This window comes from Callithrix jacchus, chromosome 2, assembly GCF_049354715.1.
Source record: "Callithrix jacchus isolate 240 chromosome 2, calJac240_pri, whole genome shotgun sequence".
Taxonomy (NCBI): Eukaryota; Metazoa; Chordata; class Mammalia; order Primates; family Cebidae; genus Callithrix; species Callithrix jacchus.
The window spans coordinates 66796707-66808754 of record NC_133503.1 but is presented as its reverse complement, the minus strand read 5'-3'; the positions used below and the strand labels follow the sequence as shown (position 1 = coordinate 66808754).

The window sequence follows — 12048 nt, the reverse complement described above, 5'->3', positions numbered from 1 at the left end:
AAATTGGCATCTGCATATTTTTAAAGCAACAAGTGCATGGTAACTGTGAAGAATCCAATGATGGCCACGGCAGCATGCTGCCACTTCCCTCCATCCCTGCCAAAGCTTCAGCAGATTCCCCTCTGCTGCTTCTGCACCCTCAGTGCACGAACACTTGAGAGCCAGGCACGCTTCTAAGCTCTCCGCACCTATGACCTCATGCACCGGCCTCCACAAGTGGCTTTGTTTCCATGGAGACAGTTGCCCAGCCGAGGACTACATTTCCCAGCCTGCCTTGCTTCCAGAGCAGACCACCTGATTGGTCCTCAACCATGAAACAAACGCAGGCTGAAGTGACCGGTGCCAGTTCCTCTGACTCAGGCGTGCCTTCCTGGCACTCTCTTCCCCTTCTGCCACAGGATGCAGAGGATTCTAGGATCCTAGGAGAAGGTGAGGCACAAGATGTAAAGCATCCAGTCTCCTGAATTCTCTCATGGAAGGAAGTCTCCTACCAACCAGGACCTCCCACACCGGATGATCAGTGACAGAAGAAAGAAGTAGAATTTTTTTGGCGGTAAGCCATAGAATTTTAGAGTTTATTTGTTACAGCTGCTTGTGTCATTCTGCGCCATGTAGCCAAAGTTTAAAAGCTTATATTGGCTGCTTTGTGCAGAATAAATGAGAAAGGGAGCCACAGTGGGTGTGGGCCAGTGAGGAGGTGCCCTGGATGTGAATGATGGATTAGAGATGAAAAGAAGTAGATATAGCCTGAACATCAGTAGGCAATGGAAGGAGAGGAGTATGAAAGGTGGGTTGTGAGGCAGACGAAGGAGAGAAAGATGCTCAAATTCATCGCCTTCCCAACCATGTGGGCACTGATGTTGCTACCAGAATGAAGTTCACCAAAGGAGAACCAGGATATCAGTTAATGTCGAGGCAGAAATTCTGGGCTGTTATTTTCAGTATGAATTCCTATTACATAAGGATTTTTTGAAAATGTAAGGCCATAATCACATCCAATGAATAAATCATATTTATGTAATATTAGTAGCATTCAATACCCAGTCCATGTTCATTTTTTCCCCATAGTGTCATTCAACAATTGGTTTGTTAGAATCCAAATAAAGGATCCAACACTATTTTTTTTTTTATTTGAGATAGAGTAGACATGATAGATGACTCATGTCATCCAGGGTGGAGTGCAGTGGCAAGATCTCAGCTAACTGCAACCTCCACCTCCCAGGTTCAACCTCCACCTCCCAAGTTCAAGCACACAATGCCCAGCTATTTTTTTTTTATTTTTATTTTTAGTAAGGATGGGGTTTCACCTTTTTAGCCAGGCTGGTTTTGAACTCCTGACCTCAGATGATCCACCCACCTCAGCCTCCCAAAGTGCTGTGATTACAGGTGTGACTCACCTCTCCTGGCCTTCAAACTGCATTTTTTGATGTCGCTTAATTCTCTCTTAAGCCCCAGTGATTCTCTCCATCTGACACCTGACCGTCATTAATTGCTCTGAAAAACTGGGTAACATTTTTCTTGTAGAATTTTCTACATGATGGCTCTGACTGATTGACTGATGTTGCTTACCTGTTCATCTCTCCCACATATATCCTGGAAACTTAGTTCTAGAAGCTTGATTAAATTCTTGGTTAAATTAAATACCTGCCAGGTGGAGCTCATGTACTCCCTACTATGTAAGGGGTGCATCGTGCCTGGGCATCCTCCTTTGGTGTTGTTAAAATCGTTCTGTGTGAGGTCGTGTCTGCAGGATCTGTCAAGCATACACGACCACATTAGTCTGTTCCATGTGAGTCTTAGCAGACACTCATGAGCATTACTGAGATAGAGTGCTTGATTTGGTATTATAAAAGGCTAATTTTTCCATTTTATCATTCCTCCTGCATGTGTTAGCTTTGACCTTCGAAAGAGAACTTCCTCTCATCAACTCTTTTCTTATCCTGAGCTATAGTCTTTAGAGGGAAGGCAAGGTAAGTATTGTATTCTTACCCTTTATTTATCAATTTTTAGGATAATGAACTGGTACCCTAACCCCCTCCAAAAAGAACTAGTAGTGTCATTATGAGCTCATAGCTTTTAACATTTGCTGCATTTCAATCCATTGCAGCCAGTATTCTTTCTGATGCTAAAATTATCCCATCCTAGGACAGTGGAGGGGCCCTTCAAATTGGACCCTCTCTCCTGGAAGTCTTTGATCACGTCTTAATTCCAGCATGACAAGAGATTCCAGACTCGTCTTGTACATTTCCTGCTCCAGACCGGGAGTTGGACAATCCAGCTTTACTACAAGGAGCTCTGGTGCCTCTTAGTGGGGAATGGTACTTAGACTTTCCACACCCTTCCAAAATCTAAGCAAAATGATAATGGATATAAAAATTAAGAAAAATCCACATCAGCAAAAGAAAACAAGAAAGAGGATGGATGCATGGTGCCAGGGACAAGAAGATTATCGGCACATAAACTACAGAGAGGGTCCCACCAACCCCAGAGAAAGAAAACAAGCCTGTCTGGGGAGGGAGCAGAAGGAGCCCTGACAGCTGCAGGGTTACCCTCAGAAGCTCAGCTGGGAAGAGCAAGAGGAAAGCCACACTTAATCATACCTGGCCGTGAGGAAGCATTTCAGTGGCTTGCCTCCCACCACTGCACTCCTGAGCCAGGCCCTTTCCACACAGCCCTGCCTGACTGTACAGATAACAAAACAGAGATGCAGGGAGGCAGAGAGGCCCACCCGAGGTCTCACAGCCAGTGACAGACTCAACCCTCAGCTCTGACTCCCACACCTACCACTCTGCCCCAATCAGTACCTTCATTCTCACTGTTGCCCTCACCTCGTCCTCCACGGGCTGGGCTCACCCTCAGCTTCTCCCTGACCAGTGACACGGGAGGTCTGATTTCTGGCCCACCAGCTCTGCTGTGCTTCCCTTGAGGGTATGAACCTTGATGTTCATTCCTTCAGTTGACAAACATCTATTGTGATGAAGTGTCCAAGGTTCCACCCCTGTGATGAAGAATTTTATGTGTCAACTCTACTGAGCTCAGGGATACCCAGATAGCTGGGATGCATTATTTCTGAGCGTGTCTGTGAGAGTGTCTCTGGAGATTAGCATTTAAATCAATAGGCTGAATAATATGGTTAGGTACCATCCACTCTGTTGAGGGACCAAATAGAAAAAAGGTCGAAGGGTAAATTTGCTCTCCTTGTTTGAGTGGGGGCCTGTGTCTTCTCCTGCCCTGGGGAATGGGTGCTCCTGGCTCTCAGGTTTGCAGATTCAGACCAGGGCTGACCCCCATCAGCATCCTGATTCTCAGGCTTTCAGATTCAGGATGAATGACGCCGCCAGTTTTCTTGGTTCTCCGCTTGCGAATCACAGATAGTGGGATTTCTTGGCCTCCATAGTCTCTTGAGTAATTCCTGTTTCAAAAAAAAAAAAAAAAAAAACCTCATCTATCTATCTATCCATTTCTCCCATTGGTTCTGTTTCTCTGAAGAATTCTGACTGATACAATCCTTTTATGTCTCATCCAGAGCTTAGAATACTTGGCAGTGCTCCCTAAATAGCTAGCAAATAACAGGCTGACTCAGTAAGCTCATGAGTGAGGGAAGGAAGGAAGGAAGGGGAAAAATCACAAGAGTGGCATCCAACATGGTTGAAACCCCTGGGTCGTTCCAGCCTCTTCCAGCAGGCAGGGAGACAATCCACTCTCCTGAAGCCACCATAGGCTTTATCTGAGCTCCACAAAGGCAAGGAGAGAAGCCCAAGTCATTTCAGGGAATGTGGATTGAAAAGACCAGGGCTGGATGCAGGTGGTGTCCTCTCACATCTGTCTGTCAGGGGGTCTACTGTCCTGGAAACCAGCTCTGCACTCACTCAGTGACGGAGGGCAACTCTGCGGCTGGTGAGTAGGAGACAGTGATTCAGAGAACTCAGGTCCACTCCAATGCCAGCAGTAGATGTGGAGGGAAGGCCCCTACACAGAGGCCTCTGACCGTGCCCTGAAGACGTGTGGATTTACAGTGATGGCAAACTGCAGAAGTGCAGGTATGGGTGCTAGTGAATGATCAGCTTTAGTCTGATTAAAGGAAGTGAAAGAGAAAGGGAACTCTACCGGACTCCTATGCTGTGTGAAGCTCTAGGAGTCAAAGTTTATGATCCCTGGTTTATAGCTGGAAAAGCAGGCAGAGTGAGTCAGAGTATTGGCTGCAGGCACCCAGCACACAGGAAGGGTCAGTTGGATGCCTCACCCCCTCAGCCAAGACAATCCTTCATCATGCTGCCTCCTGAGCAGGCCATGCAAGGACCCTGAAAAGGGGCCAGCTGGGAGGAGCTGCCCGAGGCCCAGGGGGCCATGGGAGCTAGTGATCTCGACTCTCATCACCAGCTGGACCCAAATGAAGCCCAGTTCTCCTCATATTGACCTGAGCTAAGATTTGGGAAATAAATTTTCTCAGTTGTGCCTTTCTTTGGAGGTCCTGATGAAATCAATGGCGTTCTTGCATCAGCACTAACCATTTAGAAGTAAAATAAAAAAGGAAACACAGAAATGAAATTATTTACTTCAAAAGACAAATTATAAAATATATAATCAGAGTTAACACAATGAATACAGCACCTGTATGATTAAAGCTAACTGTGTTATTGAGAATAAGACAAAAGAAATCTTAGACTCCTAAATAGGAAGATGAAAAACCACGGAAATGTTCATTATTGCCAAGTTAACACATACATTCAATCCAATTTTAGTTAGGATTCCAATATTTTTGAAAAGGAAAACATTTCTGAGTTCTTATGAAAGAACCAGTGTCAAAGCAATGCAATGTATTATTGACAAGGGAAAACATCTAAACTTACTGTAAAGCTACCATAATAAAAACCATATGGCATTACCACAGAAACAAACAACAACAACAACAACAAAAGAAAACCCAACACAGCATACAACAAAGACGAAACAGGGTAATGAGCCACAAGAGAACAAAGATACAGGTTAGAATACTGACAAACATACTCAAGTTTACATGGAAATGTAATATTTACATTGCCATTTTATTTTAGTGAGAATAAATGGTATTGCATATTTGAAGGAAAACCTAAACTGGGCTATATTGACACCTTTTTTTTTTTTGAAGATTCAAAGTGAATTAAGAATAAAAATGTAAAAAACAAAGTAAAAATAACAAGGCATTTAGGAAAATAGCATTGAATGGAGAGAATCTTCTTAGGCAAGACAGGAAACCCTGTTGCCTTAAGAAGTAGAAGTGGTTGCCTTTGCAATATGCTTAAATTTTTGTATAGCAAAAGAAATCATAGAGTCAAAAGGTTTGAGGGGAAACATTGCATGTAAGACCAAAAGAATCAATATTTTTCAGTATATGAAAAGCTCCTATAAATTAATAAGTTACAAAAAAAGTCATCTAAAATGGACAAAGGATAGTTAAAGACAAATTCATCTTACTTGTCATCAGAAAAATGCAACATTTTGAAAATGCAATATTGTTTTCACTCATTAGATTCACAGGGCTCAAAAAGAGTGGGACACCTCTGATGTAGGAAAATGTCATTCTCATATACTGGTGTGGAAGTGTTAATTGCTACAACCATCTTGCTAGGAATTCTGGAAATTATTATACATCCACAAACATCTTTTGGTCCAGTAACCTCACTCTTTAAAACTATTCCTTATATTTAGAAATATGAGGATGAAGATGCATAGTTGAGCACGGAAGGTGGAAACAGAAAACATAGAAGCCGCCCGCACGGTCCTGAATGGAATGTGGCTGAGCTATGGAAGTACTCCTTTGAGTGCAAAGTCTGGCACCAGAGCCTGCAGCTTCTGCCCATGCATGATCCTTAAGCAGAAACAGCAAGATACAGAGAAAGGCATGAGGCACCATCTCGCCTTTTGTTAAAAAAGCAAAACAAACAAAAAAACCCAGTAGATGTGAATGTATGTATGATCACGCACACACAAAAATATTTAGGACGCTTAACCTCAAGCCGGGTGAGATCCGAGGCCCCAAGAACACCACGTTCCTCAGACAGACTCTCAGTGTGGGTGGTGCTGGGGCTGCAGCTGTAAGCTGATGGTGAGCATCTCTTGTAAACTCTGTTCAGTGACCTCGTGCTGGTTCTTTGAAATTGGCCACGCTGGAAGCGTTTGCACAGCAGAAATTGGCAAATGCTGCGAAGCAGGGTTTCCTCCCCTCAAGAGCCGGTTGTTAAACCTTTTTCAGCATGTCACTGCCACAGGACTGGAAATGCCGCTTCCGCTTCATCTCCAGAGGCCTACACTCAAATACTTGCTTACTCTTTGCACCGGGGAAATGCATGGGCACAGATAATTTTAGAGCACACAGGGGACCTTTCAGCTCTTATTTGCCAGAGGTCTCTGGTCTCTGGCGGGGAGTAACATCCTTTCCTGAGGATACTGTGGTCTGTGGAACCTGAGACAGCGCTATGCTGCATCCTCGCCACTGGGAGGCAGTGTTGCCCCAGGCAAGGCATCTGCCCAGCCAAGCCCAGCTGGGAGGAGCTCCCAGGGTCAGCAGTGGACAGCCAGTGTCTCAGCCCTCAGCGTCCTGGGACCCCTTCCCCGGGGACCCTTCCCTAGTGGTGGAGGTCAGGGAGAGGAAGAAATCAAACCTTAGCATTCTTACACCCATGGATTTCAAAAGCAGGGATAACAATAAGACATTCAGCATATTACCATTCAGGCCAACTGGCTCTGATACTTACAAGCAGTATCAGAAGTTAAAACACCACTAGCCTCGGTTTTCTCACCTGCAAAACGGGGCATATAGCAGTGTCAACTTCACAGGGAATTGCGATGATTACATGACATGATGCCCGTACCCCATTGATAGAGCTTAGAAAGGTGCCTGGCACCTGTTGATCCCCCAGGAAGGGCAGCTCCTGTGATTATTTGACACAGTGTGTTAGGGTCTTGTTAGTGTTTGTGCTCACCATCTGAGGTTTGAACTATAATTTTCCATTTTAGAGGTGGGACACAGAAGGAAAGGGGCTGTCTCAAAGCCACACAGTGAGGGCCTTGAATCCTGGCCTAAATGATGCCATGAGGCTCCCCTTCCTCATTTGGCACAGCAGAAACAATGGAGAGAGAAGAGGGGTCTAGAGCTGGCAACGGGATCTGATCTGCCCTCCCCAGCCCCGCCTGCACACCTGGGCAGGCTGCTCAATCTCAGCATTCCCTTTCTGAACCCCTGTAAAATGCGACTTGCAGTCACTACTTCAGAGTTATTGTGAGATCCAGTAACACAGCGAACGCAGAATCCTTCAAAACAAATAAGCAATACACTAATGTCTCCAGTCAGCTCATGCTTGTTGCACGCCAAATGTACGCCAGGCCATGGGCAATGGTGTTCTGTGAGCCCCCGGCTTTGCCCACATGGGCTCACAGTCTGTGAAGGCAGGGTTGATGCAGCCTCAGTTTCCTCCTCTGGATTCACACATTTTTGCCTGGCAGGGTCTGGCACTGGGGAGGGTAGGCGGGGCATCTTTACAATGTCCCACCCCCCTGTCTCACACACACACAGGCACACACTCACAAAGGAGGTATTGGGTCTTCATTCGTGGGCTCAATGCTGGGGAGCAACAGAGGTGGCCGCTTGTTGACAGGCAGCAGCTCAACATGGCAAGGACCTGTCCCGGGAGAGGCTGTCCCACGTCCAGCTGCAGCAGGGGTGCCCTGAACCTTACCCATACTTAGGCAGTGGTCGTTCCTCTGCAAAGCTCTTGGTGTCCATTGCTGTACTCCTGGAAAGAGGCCACCAGTGCCGAGGGCCACAGCCAGGCAGTCATGTCCAGTTCCTGAACTTGGCTTTCTCACCTTTGAGCTGGGGACACTGCCAGCCACTGCACCAGTATTGAGGACTGACTGGAGGCCTGGAGCCCAGGGAGTGCTGGTGGGATGGCAGAGGCCCACAGGGTAACTGCTCGACTACAAGGCTCTGCTCCCAGCTCCTGCCCGAAGCCCAGTGTCGCCTCTCCTTTGCAATGTCTTATAAAATAAACAGGTGCTGGTCATCTCAACCTGTAGAGCTGTCTGAGGACTGAATAAGGCAGGTGTGAGTTCCAGGCACATAGGCTGGCGACACAGAGGCAACACTAGACCCAGCCTCCACAGCTGGCACCTCCACCCTTCCCGGTGCTCAGGCTCAAGCCACACTTCCACCTCAGTGCCTCACTCCTGCCAGTCTGTCCTCAAAGGCAGCCGCCCCACCTCCAGCCCGACCACTGCTGCACCTCCTGTGTGAGTCATGTTATCAGCACACCTGGGCCAAGCCAGTGGCTTTGGGGACCTCCTGGCTGCACTCTCCACCAAGTTGACAGAGTGGTCTTTTAAAGTCGAAGTTAGATCCTGTCTGTCCCCTGCTCTGAGCTCTCCAGTGGCTTCTGTCTCACTCACATGGAATAAAATCCAAAGCCCTCACCTGGCCCTATAAGGGCCTCACCACCTCCTTCTTATCCATGCCTCAGAGACTCTGTACTTCTGTCCCCTGTGCCCGGCACACCCTTCCCCACGCAGCCAAAGGTGGCTCCTCTATTCATCCCGGTCTCTGCTACGGCCACCAGGACAGAGCTGCTCCTTCCTTCCCTATTATTTCAAGGCTGTTCTCCCCTGTGCTTCCTCGGGTCTCCATCCCTTCACCTTGCTGTCTGCTTCCTTTTAGCACCCAATGCCACATGATGGGTTTAATGCCATCACCGTGCCCCCTCACCTGTGAAACTCCAAAAAGGCAGAGGCTTGGTTTTGTTCTCTCCAAGCCCCTGCCCGGCACTATTCACTAGCCTTTGGCCTGGCACTACTAATAGGCACTCAATAAATACATCTCGAGCAAATGAATGAATTAGTAAATGCAGGACTGAGTGAGTGAGTGAATGAATGAAAAGCTTCCCATTAACCCACATATGTGCTCTGAAGGATTGGTTCAGAATCAAAGGATTTTGATCAAATACCCATGTACAGAAGTCCACTCCAGACCCAAATTCCTCCAAAAACAGACTCACCTCTCCTTAGGGACACACAGAATGCTTATCTCCTAAACTCATTCCAGAATCTCTGGTGGTTGGGTCAAAGAAAATCTACTGGGAAGAACCCAGCAGACCTCCCATAAATGGAGCTCCTGGTGTCCCTGCCCTTCCTCTCGGTAGGTGGCTTTGTTGAGGGAGAGTTACAGACTCTACTGGGACGGGACCTTCCTAGGTCAAATTCCTTCTTTCTCCAATCTATGTGACTCGGGCCGGTCAGAGCCTCAGTTTCTCTCTACGAATAAGAGGTTCAAGCCCATTGCACATACCTAGCTTGCTGTGATGTTGAAGCAGGGATGGGGCCTTTTTGGTGACAACCTGCTATATGCTGGGTGTACACAGAGCACTCAGCATCTGGGGACATTCAGCAAATCTCAGCTCCCCTTCCCCACCTGACCCCAGCCATGGCATTCCTGCTGCCTTCACTCCTCTGAAGGGGGAAGTGAGGGTAAGAGAAGAAGCCACTTGCCTATGGAGATATTTTGCAAAGCTGGGACTGGATGAATCTCAGATTCCTGAGTCTGAGCCCAGAACTCACCCATTGCCACCCACTGAATGTGTTGACTTTTAACGGCTATCTGAAGATGTGGTTCCCCTGCTGAGCACTAAGGAGGAGGAGGGATGAGAAAAAACAACCACTGCCCAAGTGAGCTCCATGCCTGAAGAAATCTACTGAGGTTGCGGTGGGCTTGGGATGGGCATTGACTGAGGGCTTGGGCATCAACTACTTCACTTGACTCAATTCTAACACAGCTCTGGGCAGTAAGCATCCCTGTGCCCATTTTACAGAGGAAAAGCTGAGGCTCCCAGAGGGGTAACCACATGCCCAGAGTCACACACACCTTGCAGATAGCAGAGCTCAGGTTCAAACCCAGGTCTGCCTAAGTCCCAGCTTTCCCCCACTGTGCAGTCCACATCCCCAGATCCTCTGAACACTGCCTCTCCAGCCAAGCCTACCGGGACTGAGACACACACTTTCTTCCCACAGCTGGGTCTCCAGCTCACTCCCTGAAGCTCCTGGGCAGGTGACAGTGGTGAGAGAAGTGGACCACAGAGTGAACACCCTCTGAAAATGGGCTCCACTCAGTCTGAATGCTAACCCAGGATCCGATTGTCAAGAGGAAAGGAAAATCCAAGGTTTCCCGGGAAATCTCCTGATTTTTCCATGTCGTCAGTTATGTTTTGTTTTGGGTCCTTGAGCCACTGTCCAGCCACTGCAGCACCCAAACACTGGCAGGAGCCAATGCGGATTGTCTGTTCCTATGGCCTAAGTCACGCCCCCCAAATTCCTATACTGAATCCCTAACCCCTAGTACTTCAAAATGTGACTGTATTTGGCGCTAGAAACTTTAAAGGGGTGATTAAGTTAAAATAAGGCCATCAGGGTGGGTCTTAATCCAAAATGACTGGGGTCCTTGTAAGAGGAGATTAGGACCCAGACAGGTACAGGAGGAAAGGCGTGAAGATGCGGTGAGAAGGCGGCCATGTGCAAGCAGAGGAGAGAGGCCTCTGCAGAAACCAACGCTGCTGATGCCTTCATGGCAGACTGTTCGCCTCCAGAACTGGGAGGAAATAAAGTTCTGTTTTTTATGCATTCCGTCTGTAATACTTTGTCACGGCTGCCCCAGCAAATGTCTTCATTCATTTCCTTCTTTCTTTCCTGCCCTTTCTCCCTCTTTCTCTCTCTCCCTCTCTTTCTCTCCTTCCTTCCTTCCTTTCCTTTTCTCTTTTCTTTCCCTCCTTTATTCCTTCTTCCTTCCACGCCTCCTCTCTCTCTCTGTCTCTTCCTCCTGTACCTGGTGGGACATAACATGACCAAATTAAAGAAGGACACGATGACTGCAGGGTGGATCTGGCAGACCGTGTGGGGAAAGGTGGTCCTGAGCACAGATCCACCCCACACGCTTCCGTGAGACATTCCACTCAGCTTCCTTCAGGGACCAGGGTGGTCTCTGCTTGAGAAGCGCGGGGGAGGTGGTGGTGGTGAAGGGGGAGGCCCGAGGGCATCTTCTCTACACTGATGGCTGCAGGGCAAGGTGTGTGGCGGGATGGGGGGACTCTTGCGAGCAGGGCTGAGGAGAGAATGGGAAAGGGAAAGAAGGGTGGGGAGGGAGGGGCAGGGGATGCCTGCCTCCCGCCCCCAAATCTCTAAAATTCTACTCAATCTCACAAAAGGGTGCGTGTGAGTGGATTTCTTAATAGTGCTGACAAAGGGTGAGGGGGAGACAAAGGCCCCGCCAGCTGGTGCAGGAACTGCGACGTGGCTGTGCGGGGAAACCGGGTGGGGCAAGCCCCAAGGAGGTTCGACCGGCTTCCAAGCCACGTGTGCACAAATAACCCCACAATCAGCGCCCCACACCCAGGGAACCGGTGCGGCCTTCCTCCCATTGCAGCAGCGGGAGACTGCATCTGAGCAGGCTGGGGAGCCGGGCCTCGCCGCCAGCGAGCGGCAGGGCTGGGACTGGATCCTCGGCTCCCCAGGCTCCCCGCGCGGCCCCGGCCTCCTGGCCATCCTCTCTGGAAGTCCGGGCTTCAGACTCTCCAGCAAGCCTGGGCCGCCAAAGCCGGGACCGCAAAACAAAGGAGCTCGCGTTTGCGGGGAGCCGCCTGGCCGCCAGGGGGCAGCGTGCGGCCATCGACGCCGCCGCGGGGCCGCCTCAATCCCGGCGCAGCCCGGCTCGCACCCCGCCCGCCCAGGCACCCGCATAGGCCCCCACGCCCCGGCTGCCGCCTGCGCCACTTCTGCCGCCCGCCTTTCCCTTTTCGACTGGCAGATCGGAAGCCGGCGGTCCCTCCGGGCCTCGCTCGAAGATCCGCCCACGCAGCCTTCCTCCGGCTTCCGCACGCAGACCCGCACCCTCCCCGCCCGCCCCTCCAGCAGCCCCCGCCCGCCCCTCCAGCAGCCCCCGCCCTGCAGCGGGTGAAAGTCTCCACAGCGTCCAGTGCAGCGCAGATGCAGATTCCAGCATCCCAGCGCCGTCTAGATGGAGCCCAGACACCT

General features: G+C 49.3%; 1 long non-coding RNA gene across 2 annotated transcripts; it reads left to right on the top strand.

Annotated features, from left to right (window-relative positions):
• The first annotated feature begins 341 nt into the window (after window positions 1–341).
• Window positions 342–10638, top strand: LOC108590548 (uncharacterized). Of its 2 annotated transcripts, none has more exons than XR_001910123.4 (3): window positions 342–553; window positions 1894–1970; window positions 5689–10638. It is a non-coding gene; the product is annotated as an uncharacterized LOC108590548 (long non-coding RNA). The 2 variants fall into 2 exon arrangements; XR_004739507.3 differs by lacking the exon at window positions 5689–10638 and adding an exon at window positions 2146–4040.
• The last annotated feature ends 1410 nt before the right edge of the window (window positions 10639–12048 follow it).